This window comes from Mytilus californianus, unplaced genomic scaffold (genome assembly GCF_021869535.1).
Source record: "Mytilus californianus isolate M0D057914Y unplaced genomic scaffold, xbMytCali1.0.p SCAF_6, whole genome shotgun sequence".
In the NCBI taxonomy this organism is placed as follows: Eukaryota; Metazoa; Mollusca; class Bivalvia; order Mytilida; family Mytilidae; genus Mytilus; species Mytilus californianus.
The window spans coordinates 98452466-98463307 of record NW_026262712.1 but is presented as its reverse complement, the minus strand read 5'-3'; positions in this window follow the sequence as shown (position 1 = coordinate 98463307).

Genomic DNA, 10842 nt, shown 5'->3' with positions numbered 1-10842 from the left:
AAAGCCCTAAACAAAAAAGATTCAATCAATGTATTAGAAAATCAACTAATACAACTAAATAATGCAATTCATACAAATAACATCAGAGTTAATGAAACAAATACCTACCTGATTGAAAAAATAGAGAAAGTAGAACAAGAATTAGGAAATCTGTACAATGAAAAAATAAAAGGCAATCAAATAAGATCAAGGGTGAAATGGATTGAAGAGGGAGAAAAAAATACCTCATACTTCTTAGGTCTTGAAAAAGCCAGGCAGTGCAAAAAAACCATTACTAGATTATATGATGTAAACAATAATATAATTACTGATCAAGAAAAAATACTTGACCTTGAAGTTAATTATTATAAAAATTTATATTCCTCTACTAATCCAGATGTTGAAGATACCAAAAAGTACTTAAACGATATTAAAAAATGTCCAAAATTAAGTGATAGTGAAAGTACTTTATGTGAAGGAAAAATCACAGTGCAGGAATGTACAGATGCTATATTCAAAATGAAACTAAATAAAGCTCCAGGTTTAGATGGACTTAATGTTGAATTTTACAGAAGATTTTGGGAAAAAATAAAAGAATTAATTGTATCTGTATTCAATTTTTGCCATGAAAAAGGAGAATTGTCAAATTCACAAAAAGTTGGGGCAATATCATTAATATATAAAAAAGAAGATCCACTTTCTTTAAATAATTATCGTCCAATAACTCTGTTAAATTATGATGTAAAATTGTTAGCTTATGCACTTGCTCAAAGATTAAAACTAGTATTACCAAAAATAATTCATACTGACCAAAAAGGTTACATAAAAAATAGATACATAGGCTTCAATATCAGGCAAATACAAGATATTATTGATTACTCAGAGAACTTTAAAGTAGATGGAGCTATACTTTTTGTTGATTTTTCAAAGGCATTTGACTCCCTTGAATGGAACTTTATGTCAGAAACCTTGGAAAAATTTGGCTTCAAAAGTAGTTTTATAAGATGGATTCAAACAATGTACACAGACATAAAAGGCTGTATACTCAACAATGGTTGGGTGTCCAGCAGTTTTAATATTTTTCGCGGAATTCGACAAGGATGTCCAATTTCTTCGTTAGCTTTCGTATTGGTAGTTGAAATTATGGCAATTAAACTAAGACAAAATAATAGCCTCAAGGGTTTAGAGGTGAAATTAGATGGTAAAAACTGCTCACTGAAAATATGTCAACTCGCAGATGATACAACCCTATTTCTCAAATCACCAAAAGATGTTAGTTTAGCAATGAATATAATTGAAACTTTTGGAAGCTTCTCAGGATTACAGTTAAACAGAAATAAAACAGAGGGATTTTGGTTAGGAAAACTCAAACATAGTAGAGACAAATTTGAAAACATAAATTGGAAAACAGATAACATTAAAAGTCTTGGCTTTTACTTTGGTTATAACAATCAAGACTGTCAAAAACTAAACACTGATAAACAGCTAAAAAAATGTGAAAAGATACTATCAAATTGGATGAAAAGAAACTTAACATTAATAGGCAAAATAATAGTAGTAAAATCATTAATTCTTCCAAATTTAACTTATATTGCATCAAACATGTACATACCAAAGGAAATTATACAAAAGTTTAAAACTCTAGTCTATAATTTCATATGGAATGGGAAAAAAGATAAAGTTAAACGTGCAACCCTTTGTAAAGACTATTTGGAAGGTGGGTTAAAAATGATCGACATAGACTTGTATCTCAAAGCACTTCAATTACGGTGGATTTTAAAACTTAAACAAAACTCTGGCGATAATTGGTCAATCATACCCCAATTTTATCTAAACAAATTTGGTAAAAACCTTTTGATATTCCAGATGAACATTAAAAATGTTAATATGTTAGACAAAAAATCATTTAAATCCATCCCTGAGTTCTATCAGCAATTGATTAAAACTTGGATTAATGTAAAGGGTGGACAGACAAAGATCCCACAAACTTTTCTAGATATAAGAAAGCAGATCTTATGGGGCAATTATAATATACAAACAAAAGGAAAACACTTATTGTTTACTAAATGGATTGAACATAATATTCTGTATGTAAATGACATACTAGATGAAAGAGGTTATATATCAGAAAATAAAATATTACTTAAACTAAAAGATAAACGAGATTGGATTAGAGAATTATCCTTAATAAAGAAAGCTATTCCAAAACATTGGCAGAATATTTTAAAGCAAGAAAGCTCATTTAAAACAAAAGTACATATAAAGAATACCAAAAATCTGCAAATACTACTCAATCATAATATCTATCCAGAAATGAGTAATAAAGAAATATATTCAATATTATTTGCCCCTCATAAACAAGAAAAACCTGTAGGTTATCTTAAGTGGGAAAGAATTTTCAAAGAAAATTTTAACATAAAATTAAAAAGCACTCTTAATTTTATATTTAAATACCTAGATAACAACAAATTTAAAATGTTTAAATGGAAATTACTCCATTTCATCCTTCCATGCAATGAATTATTAGTTCAGTGGAAAGTATTAGAAAACAGTTCATGCAATTTCTGCAAAGAAATTGAAAACTATAAACATTTTTTCATAACATGCCCTTATAATACTAAATACTGGCATGAAATATATAAACTACTACTTTATCTTCAAATAAACAGACACATTCTAAGGCTAGAAAATTTAATAACTGGCTATAAAATATCAGATATAAAATATTTTGATATAAACACCCTTATAACAGTTATATTTTTCTCTATATATAAAGCACATTTTATTTCAAACAAAAAAGAAACAAAGATAGATATCTTCAAAATTTTCAAAACGGAAATATACGACATTATAAAATTAAATGCGATAAGAAATATCGAAACCGGAAAAATGTTATTAAAGACATCGACATATTGTAACTTGTAAGTGATATCTGTAGGTAATGAGTATGTTTGACAAATCAACACATGCTACTTCCAGTCTATAATATACCACGAGGAGCCAAAAAAAAAAATGCATCGCAAATAACCTATTGATTTGTATTTAACATAACTATATACACCTACCTATATATGTATTTCCATTAACATGGTCAAGCATGTAAGTTTGAAAAATAAATCCTTCAAATTATAAAAGAATAAGTAAATTCCAATTACACAGGTATCCTGTGAGAAAGTAAATACACATAATAATCACAAAATGTAACGGTGAAGATCCGTTATTTTTTCCGATTTGTAAGCAGACAAAAAATCAATGAATCAGTTTATATTGACGTTTATTTATATTATGTATTATGTTTAATTGTATAATACTAACATTTATATATATTTTATTATATATTCTCCCTGGATATATAATAATTTTAAATACACAGGGAAACTTAGCCCAATGCTGTAAGCTAAGTAAATTGTTAAACAGCATTTAGTGCAATAAAGATGATTTAATTGTTAAAAAAAAAAAAAAAAAAAAAATGAATGAACGTTGAGCGCATGTTGAATGAAAAACACACGGAATGATGAACGATGAACGCACGCACGTTAAATGCACGATGAATGAATGGAACACGATGGCAGAACGGACGATGAACGATGAATGCACGGAAAAAAGGTCAGTTTGAATTTTAGAAGGTCTGTAACATTCAACAGAATGTCTTCACATGTATTTTTGATTTCTTAGATGGCAACAAGGTTTCTCTGTTAAAGGATAAACAGTGATGTTATTATTTGGAGATAGTTCCCTGGGAACATACGCAATATTAAATTTAACTTTCGTTTGTGTTAACCTAAGATTGCAAAAACGCCTTGTGGTATACAAACATATAACACTATATTTTTAGCGGTTCGACAGATAATAATTGAAGAAGAGTCATCCATTTTCATGTCGTATTCAAGTGACACCTGATAACTTGACCACTAGACGTGGGACTAAGAGTACAACCTTGGAACAATGCACTATTTACTGAAGTGTAGCATTGTTATGATTGACTTTTTGACTCTCTGTGGGGTACATGGCCTAGTATGTAGAAGAAAACATTCTTAAAAACTTCCGTGTAGTATTTACACATTTGTCCCATTAATTTGATTTGAAATAAAAATAAAATTTGTGTATATTCAGTACATGTATTCAACAATAGTTCTATAACTAGAAGCTTTGCATTGTTGAACAGTATTTGAACATTAATGTCATATGAAACGAGTTTCTTGTAATTTTAATGATATCGACATTATTGAATCAACGCATGCAAATACATTAAACTTAGTCCGGTATGCACGTTTTTTATATATTTATTACAAATCTATTACGCACTATCGACAAATAATGTTTCATTTAGTGATTGTTGATTGCAAGCTAACTTTCTGGTTAGATTGTTGCCGAAATTTACCGGATCGTGACATTGATAAATGATCAACACAAAGCACGTGGAGCACGCGACACATACGTGAATTGATAGAGCCAAGATATTTGTTTTTAGATTTGCTTATGGCAGAAATACAGCACAAATGTTGTTAAACGATTTGTTAAATTAAATGTGTTCTTTACGAATAAGTTGCACTTACGCTATGCGGTGGATGAGGTTCTAACGAGAGGTCGTAGTTAAGGTCACTGCGTACGGGAAAATATCGGCGAATAGTGAACGGGAAAAAAATGATCCTATAGCAATATATTGATGAAGATTTTGATAAAATATAGGATTTACTTTCACAAGAAAGTTCAAGTAATTTGTTTTATAGAAAAACTTAGCCATTCCAGTATATAAAATATATATAGCTCTGATATAAAGGAATAATGGGAAGATGCTTATATACAAGTGTTACATATCAATTGAATATAACGTTTTCTTAATTGTTTTGATGAAGTATTTTACTGACTAAACCAGTTTTAAGTTTTGTAGGCAACATCAAATGACGTAGTCTCATAGGTTTAGCCTAATCCCCGAACGTATTGTTTTGGAACAGTGTTATGACACAAACTACTGATTTGTTGATATAAATGTTCAGTTTGATAGCTACCATCTTTGAAATTTAGCATATAAGTGTGTTTAAGTATTGTTTATTTGAATTTAGTTTTTGTTTACATTGTCTTAACATGATTTATTTATTTGAAAATAACATACTAAGTATTAGTAACGTCTACAAGTGAATACTGTGGTAAAACAGCAAATATATCCTGAAGGATTAACGTAAAATGATAAAACGCAGTATCATTTTTCGTTTTGACATTCGAAATTTTAATTGCTCTTAAACAATAATGTCAAACTTCTTTGTTATGTCTTTTCTGATCATTTGTATGTAGCCGACTTTAAGCGATTGAGCGTAATGATATAAACCGTATAAAAACAGTTCAAACATCGTTTGCATTTGTGATATTGCATTGTAGTTTCAAAATAGAACCAACACTATTTTTATTTTCTATACCAGGTTTACTTCATTTACATTTTCGAGATCTGCAGTTTTTTCCAAATTATTTTCTTTATTAGTGTTACAGTAAAAAAGGAATGTAATAACAAATTATGTCAATCATTTTGTTTTTGGCTGGATTTTGAATATTCTTTGTCCAGTCGCTGCTGTCCGATTATGATATTTTGTCGGTATGATATATCGGAAGCCTGGTTAACTTACTGTTACATTAATTAATGAAGAAAATTACTGAGGTAAACCAATTCAAAAGTAATAAACACAATGCAAAAGTGTCATTATTTCATTTAGCTGCAGTCGAAAAAAAATGACAAAGATTGTTAATTTCAGTATATTGAATACTATTGTTTTTTATTCTTTATGAGTTAAAAGTAAAACACATATAGGTTTCCCCCTTCGACATCTCATAAGTAATTAGACATCAAATAAAAATGAAAAGAAATCATAACACTGGTAGTTTGAAACAACTATATCTGCTTTGAATTCTATACATAACAGGATCAAATAAAACAGTGGCTGTATGACATATGTATATTTTAAACAACAAAAAATTAAAAAAATTACTACAGATTGTGTTTTGTTTTATCTTAAGAAATGAGTTTTTCATGCTGTTGTGTTTGACAGGAAGGGAACAGAAAAATATAGTTTAATAAACACTTTTTTCTGGACTGATGGCTGATATAACTGACGTATATGATTAAGAATAACACCGTTATGGCCCGAGAACACAGTTATTTCGTAGTGCATTTCTTTTAGACAATAAATTTAAATTAAAAAAATCGCACCTGCTGTATCTCAAAAAGATTTTTACAGTGTAGTGTACTACTATTGATACAAATAATATAAAAATTATAGAAACTTCTACCAGCTCTAACTCAAAATATTGACAATTCTGTGTTAAGGGGGGCTAAAATTCAGTTTGACAGCTTCAGACATTCTAATTTTTGACCTTTTTTAACTGGACCAAATCACTACTTAACATAAAGATTCAGCACCCAATTTTTTTTAACATGTAATTTCATCCCCTAACTTAATATTTCATGCATAAAATATCAAGAAATAAATTTGGAAAGTGTATCAAAAAAAAATGCAAGTTATACACTGTTCACACTAGGGACTATATTCGTAGACAACGAAAACCAAAGGACGATAACTGTGTCCTTGGACCTTATGGTTATTTTAAAAGCGTAAAAATATGTGGTGCTATTTTATCAAAATCAGAAAGATTAAGTTTTGAAGGGTAAAGCCTTTTATTATACTATCTAACAAGTTCCATACCTTTGTTAATGTAATTCATTTCTAGAAAATGTCTTTTACGACCTTCAGTTTTATCAGTACGAGGGAACAGCATACGGTATGTTATCACAATTTCGGAAAATATTAACTTATTTACTATTTAATATTTTAGCCAGTTTGTATAAGAATAATGCCCACAAATTTTAACTCTTGGAGTGTAAGATAAGTATGATACTGAATAAATTGATTATTATCACCATGTCTTTTATCAACAACATTCAGCTAAAGCGATTCTACCTGACGATATCGGGATATGGGTACTTAGTAAAATCTTGATAAAAATTGTATAAAGTTATGTGTAAACACGTTAGTTATAAGCTAATAACATAAAGTAGTCCACGCATTTGTCTGAGTAGGATTGAACAATTCCCAAAAAATATACTGTACTGTGGGTAAAGATAGATGTCGACTGTTGGTTATATTGATAGTTTTAAAATCTTTATAGCATGTGGAACATAAATGCAGTGTTAATTCATTTTTTAGATGTGTCTTTGTATTCAAGAGTGACATCCCTTTGTACTATTCTCCAATTCTTACAAGTCTGGCGAAGATGAATTGAACAAGTTTATTATTTGACTTTACATTATTATATAGCTATTGGATTATTTTTGAATCATAACAAAATCGGTAAAATCTAATTGATTTCTGTATTTATAATTCGTTTGGTTAAAAACATTTATTAAAATAGCTATTTGATTTTTCTTGAAACGTTTAAAAATATTATCTCCCAAAATAAAGAACTTTTCATTATTCTATATATATTATTAGTCGCGCATAGGTACTTTTGTTATTTTACTTTGTACAGTATTTTAAAATTAACGCATCTGCCATACACTTATCATGTAATTAAAAAACCACACTAATCATAGGTCTAATAATTTGGAATTGTTTGCCAAATGTTATAAAGGATTCAAGTTATATCGAAAGCTTTAAGGTGAAATGTGCTAATCTTTTTTTCACAAAACAAAATGAGTAGACAAACTTTTTTTTTCTTAGGACATTCTTGCCATGATAGTTCTTCAGTCTGTTTTCATGCTTGTGTATATAAATTTGTAATTGTGTACATCTCTATTGATTATTGTGTTATATGCATTGATTGTTATATGTATTAATTGTTCATTTTAATGTGTGAAGGCCTCGTGTGAGATTAACAATTGTATGCTAAATGAGTTACCTTCGTTAAATAAATAATTTATTATTATTATTATTATTATTATTATTATTATTATTAATATAATTATAAAAAGTAATTTTTTTTATTTCGAGTATTAACCTGTATTGCACATGTTACATTTGTGATCTGTAATCATTCTGTCCGCCAGGCATATACTGATTTGTGATGTTGTACGCATCTGTGAATTGTCAGCAGAATTGACCCTGCTACAAATTGTTTTTTAAGATTGTGCAAATGCGTATAGCAATGTCAGAATTCAAATGTAGCAGAAAGAGTATCTTGATTCAGTTGCTAGCCTTTATTCCCTAAATACATGTACATGTACATATATGCTTTGTTTACCCATCCCCCCCCCCCCCCTTTTCCCCCTCAACATACACTCACTAACATATACATACAAACGCATATACACAACACCAAAACCAAATCAAATTTATGTCAAATGTTTTAGTGTTTTAGTGAGAACTTCCGAATGTTTACATCGAGCATTCGAAAAAAAGCAGTATATGTGTAGTCAAATTTGATTATCTCCACATAGTGATAAAATGTTGAAAAAAATAACCAGGGTGTAACTTTATTCGATTATGCGGTCTTAGTTTTACAAATCTATTAATGTTTACGAATATAGTGAATTTTTGTGACAATAGATATATGCTACATGATATCAACACAACTTTTAGAAATATAAGTCATTCCCTGTCGCATGATCTTGCATTAAGTATGAGAGGATAATAGAATAGAATAGAAAACTTTATTTTGATTCGGCATAGCATATAACATACAAACATAATCTCTGATGAGCTTTTTACCGAATATAAAAACGTATACAAAACAAATAAAACAAAGTTTCATGCACATACAAAACATACAACAAAATAAAGCCAAGCAACACTCATAATTTCAGTTTTCTAGCAATCTTATATAAAGATATAAGCGTCTCTATGGGTCACCTGACAGCGAGTCAGCAGCGGTAAAAGAGATTTAAAATTTAAATATGTTCTTAAATTGAGAAAAACTGTTTTCTGTCATGAAATGGTCCGGAAAACTGTTCCACAGTGTAACTACAGCAAATTTAAACGATTTTTTACCATAAGTAGATGTTTTTACCCGGGGAACATCTAATATATTACTATATCTAAAAGAGTATTTTGTAGATTTAGTTCAAACATGAAGGAGCAATATTATTTAAAATCTTAAAAGTTTCTAGAACCATAGTCCGGATTCTGCGCACCAGAAGAGTTGACACCTTAGCCTTCTCCACAAGTTGTAAATATGTGGAGTTGCAGTCACCATACACAAATCGGATAATGCTGTATGTATGTCGTATAATCAAAATTGCTCTAAAATTTAAGGGATTCTTTTAATTGTTTATATAATTGTCCTGACTGTTTCTGGAATTTTATGAAATCAATATTAATATGTTTGTCTCAATTTTTTCAAGTTCTTTGGTCTGCCAAAATGGTAAAAATGGTAAAACTTCACGTCGTATTTGTCATCTATTTTAAAAACTGTAACATATTTAAATTTTGTTCATTTTACTTGTTATACAATGTTTTGAGTTTAACAAATAATATAATATAAAACAGAAAGCGAAAAGATCTCTCGTTCTCTGATGATTGAACATCACTATTGAAAGATAATCTTGCTCATGCCTGTGATTTTATTGCATGCAAAAAAGAAACGTTGATTTCAACGTTCATGTCCGCTGACAATCGGGCTGCAGAAGCGTTGGTTTCTGTGTGAGGTTGTGGAAGTACTTACGGCATTCGAATTAAAAACACCTTGCGTATTATTAATTTAAGGAGAACAAAAGTCTTTTCGTCCCGTTTCGCAATTATCATGATTAATGGGACATCAGTTTGTTAAAATTGAAAGACATGCATGTAAATGTATCATTGAAATAGGATCACAATTAGGAATTAGTTAACAATACGTGGTCGAAGAACTCTTATGAAAGCTGTCAACAAAGTGCACGACGTTCAGAGGTTATACACATTATACATTTCAGAACAGAACTATGTCAATGCCATCGGATATGATAACAAGGACAACTAAAGCTCCCATTCGAATAGGTTCTGCGAAGCAGTTTTTCCCCATTTGATGTAAGCGGGTTAGCAGGAGAGAGAAAACATATAACAAAAAAAAAAAAAAATAAAAAAAATGACCAAACTGACATATGCGTACATTTTTTGCAACACATCGAAGAGGTTGTCAAGCAATGCATTAACATTTTCCTATTCTACGTGTTATTTTCCAATGCCTTCTTCCATCCTTTTGTCTTATTTTCAACATCTCTATCGTTATTTCCATGCTACACCATTTTGAAAGTCTTTTAATAAATCATTTGTACTGGTGCTTTATTGAACAAAATAAAAAAAAAATATCCTAACCTTCTTTTTTTACACTTACCATAAACTGTAATATGTGTGTAATGTCCAGTAACGGAACTATAACTCGACAATTCACATCTGTAACGGTCATCATCGTTGTACTGCAAATTTAGTATTTTCAGGTTTCGGGAGTTCGTTCCAGTAAATTTATTTCTGTCATATGTTATAACATTTCGATTTCCAAATTTTCGCCAGTAAATCGTTCTACTTGTAGGTACCAAATCACATCCAATAGTTATAGAACCAAATAATCTAACTATAAACGAAATAAAATATGATATATTTGTCATCATATGAATAAAAAAAAGTTCAAAAGAAGGAGAACTGTGAGTGAATGATATATTCCGACCCAAAATATCAAATATTCCGTTTAACATGATGGACTGGGAAGTACATTTAAATATATATATATATTTCAGTAATCTAAATTAACGAACTTTTATCTATATCCGTAGAGCTGTTTAGGAGAAGGTTGTGCTTATTAGAGAATTTATAACCAAAATTTGCAACAATAAAATAATAATTACGTTCCAGTTTGACCAACATCCGTTTAGTTGTTAAAGGGGATCAAAGTAATCACGAAGACGGA